We start from the raw sequence: 13091 nt of genomic DNA on the forward strand, positions 1-13091 counted from the left end.
GTAACAAACAATGACTTCAACAATGACACAAATCACACTGTCTCCTATTTTGTCTGTCTGTCTATCTATCCGCATACCACACACATGCACTGCACACGCGCGCACCATGTACAAGCATGCACGCACGAACACACACGCGCGCGCGCGCGCGCACGCACACACACACACACACACACACACACACACACACACACACACACACACACACACACACACACACACACACACACACACACACACACACACACATATGCACGCGCACACACTGATCCTGCTCTCTCTAGATCTTATGTTCTAAACCTAAGTCTCCATCTCGTCCAGACCTGTTCTCCCAGTGTGGCAGACCTGAGCCTGGTGATACGACCAGGATCGTGGGAGGCAGTGGGTCTCGTCCTGGGGATCATCCATGGCAGGTGTCCCTGCAGCGCAGACCCACTGGATCATCAGAACCCTTCATCCATAAATGTGGAGGCGTCCTCATTCAGTCCTGTTGGGTCCTCACTGCTGCTCACTGCATGTAAGCTGCATGGCTGTTCCATCGTCCTATTGATTTAACTACCCCTGCATGGCAGTTCCATTGTCCTATTGATTTAACTACCCCGGCCTGGCTGTTCCATCATCCTATTGATTTAACTACCCCTGCATGGCTGTTCCATCATCCTATTGATTTAACTACCCCAGCATGGCAGTTCCATCGTCCTATTGATTTAACTACCCCTGCATGGCTGTTCCATCATCCTATTGATTTAACTACCCCAGCATGGCAGTTCCATCGTCCTATTGATTTAACTACCCCAGCATGGCAGTTCCATCATCCTATTGATTTAACTACCCCGGCCTGGCAGTTCCATCGTCCTATTGATTTAACTACCCCAGCATGGCAGTTCCATCATCCTATTGATTTAACTACCCCGACATGGCAGTTCCATCATCCTATTGATTTAACTACCCCGGCCTGGCTGTTCCATCGTCCTATTGATTTAACTGCCCCAGCATGGCAGTTCCATCGTCCTATTGTGTTTGCTGTTCCATCAGAAAAGGCCACAAAGATAACAGACAAAACAGGCAATTACTGACCTAACATGACCTGTGCTTTCAACAGTAAATACGGTATATGTATCTGATTTGAAAGACGATTGACTTTTATTTAACATAATGTTTGTTCAGTAGCCCCAACAGGTCCATGGACATGCAGGTGGTCGTGGGGGGAGTCTACATTAGGAGAAATGAAGACTCTGACCAGGTCATCCCTGTGTTGAGAGCCATCGTTCACCCGGATTACAGGCAAATAAAGACCCCTGATGGTCATCTCATCACTGCTCGTAGTGACATTGGTGAGGCCATAAATACGACATACGGCACAACATGATTAACTTCCAAGCCAGGTGTTCCATTTCTTTCATCTGCAGAGTATCCTCTCTCTGTTGTAGTAGATTGAAAACCCTTTTCAGTATGGTTTGTGATTTAACAAGATCCTCATCTGACTGTGGCAATCCTTGGCAATCAAAGTGGTGTAACTTGGTGGTTTTGAGTGAACATGAGTTTGTAGTGTCTGAACGAGTTCTCTTAGTTCTGAATCCTCTACAATTCAATTCAATTCAATTTTATTAGTGTGTCAAATCATAACAAGTTATCTCAAGGCACTTTACAAAGGCTAAAGAGCCATGAGAGAGAGAGGGGAGGGGGAGGGAGAAGGGGGGGAGAAATACATTAGGTAATTCACATGTTATTAACTCATCTATGAACTTTCTAACTTTCGCTTCGTCATCCTGATTAAGTTTAGGTGCATCTTTAATCCACAAGATACTATGATCATGAGGTGATCCTCGTTTTAAAACATGCTATACTCAATGACCTCTCCTAATGGTGAACTTGGATTCAATAAAATATGTAAAGATTTTTCCATTCAATAATTAAAGTGTCTTGCGGCAGTCACAGGATTAGTTCTTAGTCATCTGTTCCTTTCTTCAAAATTCATGTTCTCCCTTAGTGTATTTCTTGTTGTGTCTGTGGTCCTTTGAGTGTTTTACACTCAGGTAACATATTAAAATACCACATCTGTAGTTGGTCAAACCCCCTGTGTTATAGAGCATGCTCTGTAGCTTGTCTCTATAGGTTCTTGAATGCTGGGATTTCACATCAACACACATGTTGATGCTTTTATTTGAGGTGAAATATTGACCTTGTTAAAACTTACAAAAGAAAAACAATGACGTCACTATATTGTCATGTAATATCTGTATTCTGTGTGGATAGCCTGAGAACAGAAGCAGCAGAATCTTAAAGGTCAATACATGCTCCTTCTGACGAGTCAAGACTAGTTCTCAGTCAGAACATCTGAACTGACGTCTCCACAAAAGACTGTTCTCCCCTCTGAAGACCCAAAGGGCAGAGATGGGAAAAGTACTCACATTCTGTACTTAAGTAAAAGTAAAAGTACTTGTGAAAAAAACGACTTTGGTAAAAGTAAAAGTACTCATTCCAAATAATTACTCAAGTAAAAAGTAAAAAGTATGTGCTTTGAAAAGTACTTTTAAAGTAAAAGTAAAAGTATTTTTACCGTATATTTCAAGAATTTGAAGGATAATACAATTAAAAGATCCCCACCAAACACACGTCTTAAAACTGGCCCAGAATTGGTTTCCTACTATGATAAAAGCAGCAGTGTTTTTTTTAGACTGCAGTACAGATAGCCTAATATTTGACTCTCCAAGTACAATCATTATTATTATAAAAAAATATATGTAGGCTATATCCCACGATTTTGTAACCCATTTTCTTTAAGTGCCAATTGACCACCAAGTAGGCCTACACCATTATGACTGGTGTTAAAATACAGATAAGGTTTCCAAATAAAAATGTCGTTTTCATTGTTCAATTATAATTATAATACATCTCACATCCACAGACAGACAGATTTCTGACTGTTACTGTAAGATGTTTTGCATATTGTCTGTCAGAGGACCCCAATGTAAACAAGCCATACTGTAGTGCTTTTGCTATGCGAACTGCTAATCAAGTAATTAATCAATCAATTCAAACACACGCAGCATGCATGCACGCGCATGAGGGAGGGGGCGCGCGCGCGCGCACACACACACACACACACACACACACACATACACGCTAAAGGCTTTTGGGAGGCAAAGATGAACGAAGCCACAGTTGTGCAGAGCAGACCATTTCACTTTTTCCACACAGAACTTGACAGAAGCATTACTTTATAGCCCGTTTCAGCAGGGCTACACTTTATCCAGCATGAGATTAAAAACACTGCACTGACTCACCTAAGCTTCGAGGTTCAAAAAGAACGCATTTCCAACGCATTACAGCAGCAGCATGGCCAAAGTCTTGTGTTTATAATCCATGATAGAAGTTATCTAGACTAATCCACGTGAATTGTGTTGTCATTTTTTTGAAAGCTGTGACGAGATGAATGGTATCCAGCATGTTATGATGGTAGAATTAAACCACTTCCTGTGAAAACCGTGGATTTCAAAATAAGAGCATGAGGTATTAGGCTATTATGTAGACTATATGATCAGTTTTATTTGTTAGTCAGTTACAGGAAGTAAATAGACCGGTGCTCATGCCGGTGCTTGTCCTACTTGACAGTGTGACTCTCTCACTCCAGAGCGTCACCACAGCTTCTATGCATGATGATCGATTGCTCGCTCTGCTCTAATCATTTCGTTTGATCTGCCACGCATCGGCGCAACATTAACATAAAAGTAGCGAGCCTGTTTTGAAAATGTAGCGGAGTAAAAGTACAGATACTTGTGTTAAAATGTAACGGATAAAAGTAAAAAGTACTCCAAAAAATAAATACTCAGTAAAGTACAAAGTACTGAAAAATGTACTTCGTTACAGTAACGAAGTATTTGTACTTCGTTACTTCCCATCTCTGCCAAAGGGTGAAGCGAAGGTTTTTCAGTTTCAGTTGTTGTAAGGTTCTTGGTTTACCTATTATCCTAGATTAGAGTTCTCAACGGGCCTGAAAATTAAGGCCTGGCCCTAACTGGGCCCTACTGGGCCCTAACTGGGCCCTACTGGTCCCTAACTGGGCCCCACTGGTCCCTAACTGGGCCCTACTGGGCAGGCCCAAGGCCCAGAAAGAAATGTCGCCAGTAGGCAGCACCTGTGTCTCAAATTAAAGCACAGTGAGAGAATGGACATATATTAATTGTTCATGAAACATGCTAGGTTCTGCACAAGATAGGTTAAAGTTAAATCCCTGCTGTTGTCAATCAATCATACACCTGTCATTATCTCTCCCTGGCGTTGTCGCTGCCTGCGTGATTTTTATTACGTCCTTCCAACGGTGACGCACTAACCACCGGCAGCTGGCTCGGCAGATCTATAAACCCAAAACGTGTTCATAATCATCTGGCTTGCGTTCTGGGCTTGCAGATCTGTTATGTTCGGTGCGCAACACCACCAGTCCACCATGCTTAAACATACAATACAACTCAGGCAGGCATGCCTTTTGCGAGTCTAACTAAGCGCTGCGGCTGTAAACCCTTTAATATAAGTGCGCACATGAGCAAGGGACACTTCATTAACCAGAAAGCATATGGAATTAATAATATTATATTAATACTATCTTAAGGTAAGGTTGTCAACGTATGGTGCTTTTATGTTGATGTTGTTGCAATACAATCCTCCTTAAGTCCAGGTTGGTTCTGCTTTGAATGTACTTTTCTTGGAATTATAACTTATTACAAACTTGTGACAGTGCATGCTGTCTTTTTAATTAAAACTAGCCCTTACCCGTTCAAAGATATGAGCTCCGAAATGATGTGCAGTGTGTGGATTATGGGATGTGCACTGTGCACACAGTATATGAGGGATGGAAAGTAACTTTAACTGGTGCTTGCATGCTAATATGTAGGAGAATCAATGTAAGAAATACCCTTTCCATTTAACGGCTACAGAGATACTGTGTACCGATCTGCATGATTTTGGACAACATATGTAACAGGGCCAGAACCCCCCCCCCCCCCGCCCGCCTGCCCGCCTGCACACACACACACTCCCCCCCCCCCCCCCCCCCATGTGTGTGTGTGTGGGTTTGTGTGTGATTGTGCATGGCCTGAACAACAGCGCCCCTCCCTTAACATGTGTGGTGACAAAAGGTACTGTAGGCTAAATAGATATAGATACACCATAAAAATGCAATTATACAGCATACGATTTGTGAAAGTGACAAACGGGCTTCACAGTTATGTCAGGTGTGTTCATATGCTGATGGTGATGCGATTTCAGATCAATTGCTCCAGCCACTGATGAGAAACGCGGTTTCAGACAGACAGACATTCGGGAAATTATATGTTAGATTGCTAAAAACTTTCATCGCAGCTGTTCCACCACAGAGCCAATACGTTGCGCTGTGCGCTCTGAGGCTGAATATCCAAAAGTTATGTTTGTGACGTCATCCCAACAAGTTACAACAAGACCGCTAGTATTCTCTACTTCCGTATGTGTCACCTATTATCCTTGGTCCATTTGTCCACCGCAGTGCCACTGTGCAGACAGACAGACAGGGATATGTGCCTGTTCTCTGATGCCTGAGTGACGGAGCCCGAGGCTCGGCCCGGCCCGATCAATTAGCATTTATTTTAGGCTCGGCCCTACCAGACAATGTCGGGCCAGGCCGGGGAGGGTCGGGCTCGGGCAGAATTTGAGAACTCTATCCTAGATTACTGAGGTACTATACTGTCTGTATGTGTTTCATGTATTTGATGAAACATGTTTACCTTGCTTACTGTAAATCGCTCTGGATTAACTCTTCCAGTGCCAGAAGCAAAAATGCCTCCAAAGTCCATGTGCCAAGATTTCGTATGTTTTTCTTTACAGTGAAATAAAAAATATATCCAAAAAAAATAATCCATCCACTAGAATGAACATGTTTTTTCTCAAGCAGCCACACGAGGGAGCCAACACACAAACAGAGAAAATCATCTCTCTATCAAAAGGGAACCAATTTTTTTTTGTTCCCTTTGATCTAAAGACGTCAAAGACGTCATTGGCACAGAAGAGCATCTGCTAAATGTCACAATTGTAAATTGTTGTCAGATATGCTAATGTACATTTCTGTGGTTCAGCTTTACTTGAGCTGAATGTCACCAACAGTCCTCTCTGTGCCATGGAAACCCCCTATGTTAAAACTGCCTGTCTGCCGAAGCAACCCTTCTCTGATGGCAAGGAGTGTTTAGTCTCTGGATGGGGTCGCACTGGTATGTATCTATCTACACATTACCATGTGATATCTACACATTACCATGTGATATCTACACATTACCACGTGATATCTACACATTACCATCTGATATCTACACATTACCATCTGATATCTACACATTACCATGTGATATCTACACATTACCATCTGATATCTACACATTACCGCCTGATATCTACACATTACCATCTGATATCTACACATTACCATGTGATATCTACACATTACCATCTGATATCTACACATTACCATCTGATATCTACACATTACCGCCTGATATCTACACATTACCATCTGATATCTACACATTACCATCTGATATCTACACATTACCATGTGATATCTACACATTACCATCTGATATCTACACATTACCGCCTGATATCTACACATTGCCATCTGATATCTACACATTACCATCTGATATCTACACATTACCATCTGATATCTACACATTACCATCTGATATCTACACATTATTGATATCTACACATCACCATCTGATATCTACAAATTACCATGTGATATCTACACATTACCATGTGATATCTACACACTGCCATCTGAATCACTGCTATGTATCTATCTACACATTACCATCTGAATGACTGGTATGTATCTACGTATCTACACATTACCATGTGATATCTACACATTACCATGTGATATCTACATATTACCATCTGAATCACTGCTATGTATCTACGTATCTACACATTAGTAATGTGTAGATAGATACATAGCAGTGATTGGTTTTGGTACTGTCTAGTCTTTGATTTAGTATGTTGTTTGTTATTGTTTGTTCTTTTGGTTTTGGTACTGTCTAGTTTTTGATTTAGTCTGTTGTTTGTTATTGTTGTTCTTTTGGTTTTGGTATTGTCTTTTATGTTTTATATTGTTTTGTCGTCGGTTGATTGTTCTTTTGTTTGTGTTTGTCTTTTTGTTTGTTTGTCAAGGATAGGCATCAATAAGCATTAAGCTTCTGCTTATACCTTTTCGATACAGGTTAAAAGAAACGAAAAGAAAATTGACTGGTAATGTCTTACTGTTCATCGAAATAAACGATTCATTCATTCATTCAGATGGTAATGTGTAGATATCAGATGGTAAAGATACATAGCAGTGACTCAGATGGTAATGTGACATTACCATCTGAATCACTGCTATGTATCTACATATCTATAGGGCTTTCACCAACTAGTTGACTAGTCGAGCTTGTTGGAACTAGTCGAAAAGTTGTTTTTACATTTTTAATATGTATTTCATTTCGATTATAGTTTTCTATTTAACATCACTACCATTATAAGTTGAATATTATTATCCAGTCATCTACACTTCATTTACTTAGTTTACGAGAGACACAGCAGATACAGCCATTTGGTAAGTCCAGTTTACATTTCTTATTATTGTAGCAGCCAAAATGGATGTTGCAATTGTGCTGGAATTGTGCTTGTTATGTTGCGGTAGCGTGCACAAGTGAGTTTGTGAGTATCCGTAGTCATGGCAACTTGGTTTCTCCAAAAAGCTGTGCCACAGAGCGTCTTTATTATTAATAATAGGTTAACAACTAATCGACTAGTCGATTAGCAGTGGCGTCAACTAGTCGATCTGTAAACAATACTAGTTGTGAAAGCCCTAATCTATACATTACCATCTGCCATTTATTTAAGAAAATAAAAACAGTTGAAGAAGAGAGAGAGTTGTTTTCTGCCTGGCAGTGAATATATGGATTGATACCCAGGATGCACACTAGGCTAACGCGGACCAGTTCGTGTAGGCAGATGGGCGGGCGCGGCGAGTCTCACCGCAAGTATCCGACCAATAGCATGTGTTCTCCTCCCCCCTCCCCCCTCTGCTCCTCTGCTCAGCGCAGAGAACGCTGCTGCGTCATGATGTCAACACATTCGGTGTGACGTTCTCTGCACTCTGGTTGGTTAGGGAAATTCTACACTTCCTCCAACAGTGATCATAACGCGATCGCCCACGCCTAAGCTGACTCCTTTCCAAGTGAAGGAGCAGCGGTTCTACTCCAAGTCTCTCTCGGGTGACTGAACTTCTCACCCTATCTCTGAGGGAGATACCAGCCACCCGTCTGAGGAAACCCATTTCGGCCACTTGCACCCGCGACCTTATACTTTGGGTCATGACCCACACTTCCTGACCATAGGTGAGAGTAGGAACGCAGATTGCTCGGTAGACAGAGAGCTTTGCTTTCCGGCTCAACTCTTTTTCTTCACCACAGTGCCTGGGTCATCTATTCCCCTCCATTCTGTTATCAATCATTCCTTTACCAATGGAAACACAAGATGACATGTACACATTTTGCAGCATGTGTCAACTTTTCCTCTTTGTCTTCTCTGCCTCTCTGTGTTCTTGAAACTCAGGGAATGACAAACTTTCAAACAGACTGTTGAAAGGCAAGGTTCCCTTGATCTCTAAAGAACGCTGCACGGCTGCCCATGGAGATAAACTGGATCTGAACATGATCTGTGCAGGATACATGGAGGGAGGAGCAGTTGATGCCTGCGGGGTGAGTGTGTGTGTGTGTGTGTGTGTGTGTGTGTGTGTGTGTGTGTGTGTGTGTGTGTGTGTGCGTGCGTGTGCGTGTGCGTGTGTGTGTGTGTGTACTTTTTTTAGTCAATGATGTTTATTACAAGTGTATTACATTCTAAACTACTGCCAGTGAGGAGCATGGTCACATGACTGACTGAGGCCCAATGAGAGCAGAGTGATGGAGAACTGGCTGGCAACTAGAGATGCACTGATATATCGGCTACATATCGGTATTGGCAAATGAAGCTGACATTCACAGATAGCAGTAGCCGATATTGGTTGGTTATCTATAGCCTACCAAACTGTAGTATGTTGTTATCTATAGCCTACCAAACTGTAGTATGTTGTTATCTATAGCCTACCAAGCTGTAGTATGTTGTTATCTATAGCCTACCAAGCTGTAGTATGTTGTTATCTATAGCCTACCAAACTGTAGTATGTTATCTATAGCCTACCAAACTGTAGTATGGTGTTATCTATAGCCTACCAATTAGCTGTAGTATGTTGTTATCTATAGCCTACCAAACTGTAGTATGTTGTTATCCATAGCCTACCAAGCTGTAGATTCTGAACAGTTATTTCTTATAATGAAGATGTATTTTTGTCCCTGGCACAAAAGGCGTAAACACCAGGAATGAAATGCATGTTGTATTAACGTCCTTCTTAGATACATCAACAAACTGCCAATAAATATTCTATCTATACAGGTTGTATTAACGTCTTTATAATACTGCTGCTAGCTGGATGGTCCGGTCCCACATTCGTTCCTGACAGAAACTGTGTCCTGAACTATAGTTCCTCTATGCCTCTATGGTCCTGGCAATAGCAATGCTAATGCAGAAGAGAATAAATAAATATTACACACCCATACTAGGTAGTAGGTAGGCTATCCTCTAAAATGTGGTTACTTTGGGCATGGATGACAATATAGTCTTTGCAACAGAAAGTAATTATTAAAAACAATAGCAATTAAAAAAAAAAAGATTTAATATTAGATTGTTATTCTCAAAAATGATTATTCTAACCACTAATTACAAATAATTGTAGCTATTTCATGAAGGGTCTTACTTGATTGTTAGAACTATATATTTTTTTAGCTTGATAACTGGTCATTTTAGGTTGTTTTTTTAATGTCCACGGAATCAAGAAATGTTCTCCGCAGAATTCCGCAGAATCAGGATTGTTCTCCGCGGAATCAAGATTTTTTTCTCTGCAGATTCCTGGGGGGACTAGTTACTACATATATTAAGTTAGTAATGCATAATTGAATTTTAATAGATATATTGTGTTGGGGTCCTCTGGTTTGTCTTAAAGGACAATTTTTTTTTTTTTTTTTTTTTTTTTGAACAAGGGTTCATATTTTAGATTGTAATTAGAGAAAAGAAAAGATGTGTTAAAATGTTTTAATTTACTGCTTTTTATTGTTTTAGCATATTTTGATTTCAGTGGTTGGGGGCATGCGTACAAGTGGCAAAATGTCTTTTTAGATTCCCAAGATGCACCACAATCTTTCATTGGCAGATGTGCCTTAACATCTCATCTTTTCTCTTCTCTAATTACAATCTAAAATGTTAAAGTTGTCCTTTAAAGTCTTAACTCTGTATTCAACTGGTTGTCTCTCCAGGGTGATTCAGGGGGTCCTTTGATGTGTGAACATAATGTATTCAACTGGTTGTCTCTACAGGGGGATTCAGGTGGTCATCTGATGTGTGAACATAATGTATTCAACTGGTTGTCTCTACAGGGGGATTCAGGTGGTCCTCTGATGTGTGAACATAATGTATTCAACTGGTTGTCTCTACAGGGGGATTCAGGTGGTCATCTGATGAACATAATGTATTCAACTGGTTGTCTCTACAGGGGGATTCAGGTGGTCCTCTGATGTGTGAACATAATGTATTCAACTGGTTGTCTCTACAGGGGGATTCAGGGGGTCCTCTGATGTGTGAACATAATGTATTCAACTGGTTGTCTCTCCAGGGGGATTCAGGTGGTCCTCTGATGTGTGAACATACTGTATTCAACTGGTTGTCTCTACAGGGTGATTCAGGGGGTCCTCTGATGTGTGAACATAATGTATTCAACTGGTTGTCTCTACAGGGTAATTCAGGTGGTCCTCTGATGTGTGAACATAATGTATTCAACTGGTTGTCTCTACAGGGTGATTCAGGTGGTCCTCTGATGTGTGAACATAATGTATTCAACTGGTTGTCTCTACAGGGGGATTCAGGTGGTCCTCTGATGTGTGAACAGGATGGAATTCACTACCTGGCTGGTTTGGTGAGCTGGGGTCCTCCATGTACCAACAGGAACAAGCCTGGTGTCTACGCCAACGTCCACAGATTTGTGGAGTGGATTACGGAGAAAATGTCTAAAGATGTTAAAGCTTATGATTACTCTTATGATGACTACACCACCTCCATGTCTGATGATCGTGTTGATTACGACTTCACTAATGATGAGAACCAGACCTCCATTGGGTGATCATTGATCAGCAAGCATGTTGTAAGACAGGTTAAAGTTCACCTTCATTTAGAAATGACACAGTGAGACAAAGCCTTGATAGTGCAAGCATGACACAATGTTACAACATTATATCCAGTTGATAGTAATGAATGATACAATGTTACTACATTATATCCAGTTGATAATAATGAATGATACAATGTCACTACGCATATAAGAAGATAGTAATGCATAACACAATGTTACTACATAATATTAAGTTGATAGTAATGAATGATACAATGTTACTACATATATTAAGTTGATAATAATGAATGATACAATGTTAGATATTAAGTTGATAGTAATGCATAACACAATGTTACTACATAATTAAGTTCATGGTTTAAAATTCAATGTTACTACATGTATAAAGTTGATAGTAATGCATAATTATATGTTAGTAATGCATAATTCAATGTTACTACAATATAAAGTTGATAGTAATGCATAATTCAATCTTACTACATATATTTTACGTTGGTAATGCATAATTCAATGTTATTAGATATATTGCGTTTGTGGGGTAATTGTTGGGTCAATGGTGTACACTGTATGGTCTTGACCTGCTGTTAATTAGAAAATAAAATCTATAAAATGTACTGATTGAGTCATTTCAATACTTCCTTAAAGCACAAAGAAACATGTATCAATTTAGTTCAGATTAACTGTGATTAAAAGTAGATTTTAACACACTAGTCCCATTCATGGATTGTGATTGGCTGGTTTCTGTTTAGTACACGTGATAAAACAGACTATATTCTGACAGCTCTGAGAATCTGTAGTAAAAACAGCTCAACTGTCTGTAGCCTAACATTGAATGAATTAACACAGGAAGAGAGAAAACATATAATTAAAATGTATAAAAATGATTTATTCCATGAGAAAGTATCTCCGAAAATAGCAGATCTACACGCTGCAACTTTTTGTTTGAGAAAAGCAAGACAAGAAAACAAACCAAAAACAAAAATAATCAATTACAAGGTTATGCAATGTACACAATCAAACAGTGTTGACGGTCACAGTGAAACAATGAGTCTTCAATAGAGAGGCCTCAGTCACACAGTTAAAGCACATGCCCTGTGCTTCACATGTATGATCAGCTACTTTTGACTATTTTCCTCCGCAGGGGGCACCGGCGGTGGCTGGGCCCCCGGGGGCCCCCTGGGTGCCGGCCTCGTCTCTTCTGGTCAGTGACTATAGGTCATTGCCATGTTGACTTGTGGACATTTTTGTAAAAAAAAAGAAAACAATTGTTTCATTGACCAGACAATAATATTATCAGAAACACAAAGAGATAGCCCTGAACAGCCATAACAGGTCTACAACTCAAGAGTCTATAATTCTCTGCAACTCTGAGGACCTACGGGTCCATTAGGTTCCATTTTTTCACCCTTAAGTTATGGGGGTCCTTGCAAATGAAACATTTGAGAACCACTATAGGCCGTATTGCGTTATAAGGAAAAGTGCTTAGAAAATGAATTTCGTTCCCACGTCTGGGCACTACTCATACAATGCATTTTTGCATAGACAATACCCCTGTGGACTTTGGGTTAAAAGTTCTCCGCACGAAACCTGCACGACTTTTGTCACCAGCCAGAATTGTATATAAAAGTGAATAACAAAAAAACTAAAATCTTGTGCTGCTGTTTTTGCTTGTAAAATGTACTATATTGATTTTGGCAACTCAAAATCTTTCTCAAATGTCAAATACATCTACTTAACATCTGAAACAAGTATTGGTGCCTTTGTATTCTCATATGTGAATTTAGATTGTGAAATATAGCAAATT

The 13091-nt window shown here is 40.3% G+C and overlaps 1 protein-coding gene across 8 annotated transcripts in view; it reads left to right on the forward strand.

Moving 5' to 3' along the window:
* The window catches only part of LOC308285913 (antigen WC1.1-like), a 684166-nt gene that overhangs the window by 421650 nt on the left and 249425 nt on the right, over positions 1-13091 (forward strand). The window lies entirely within an intron of this gene.

Source organism: Nannobrachium achirus, assembly GCF_963921795.1.
Source record: "Nannobrachium achirus genome assembly, chromosome: 5".
Taxonomy (NCBI): domain Eukaryota; kingdom Metazoa; phylum Chordata; class Actinopteri; order Myctophiformes; family Myctophidae; genus Nannobrachium; species Nannobrachium achirus.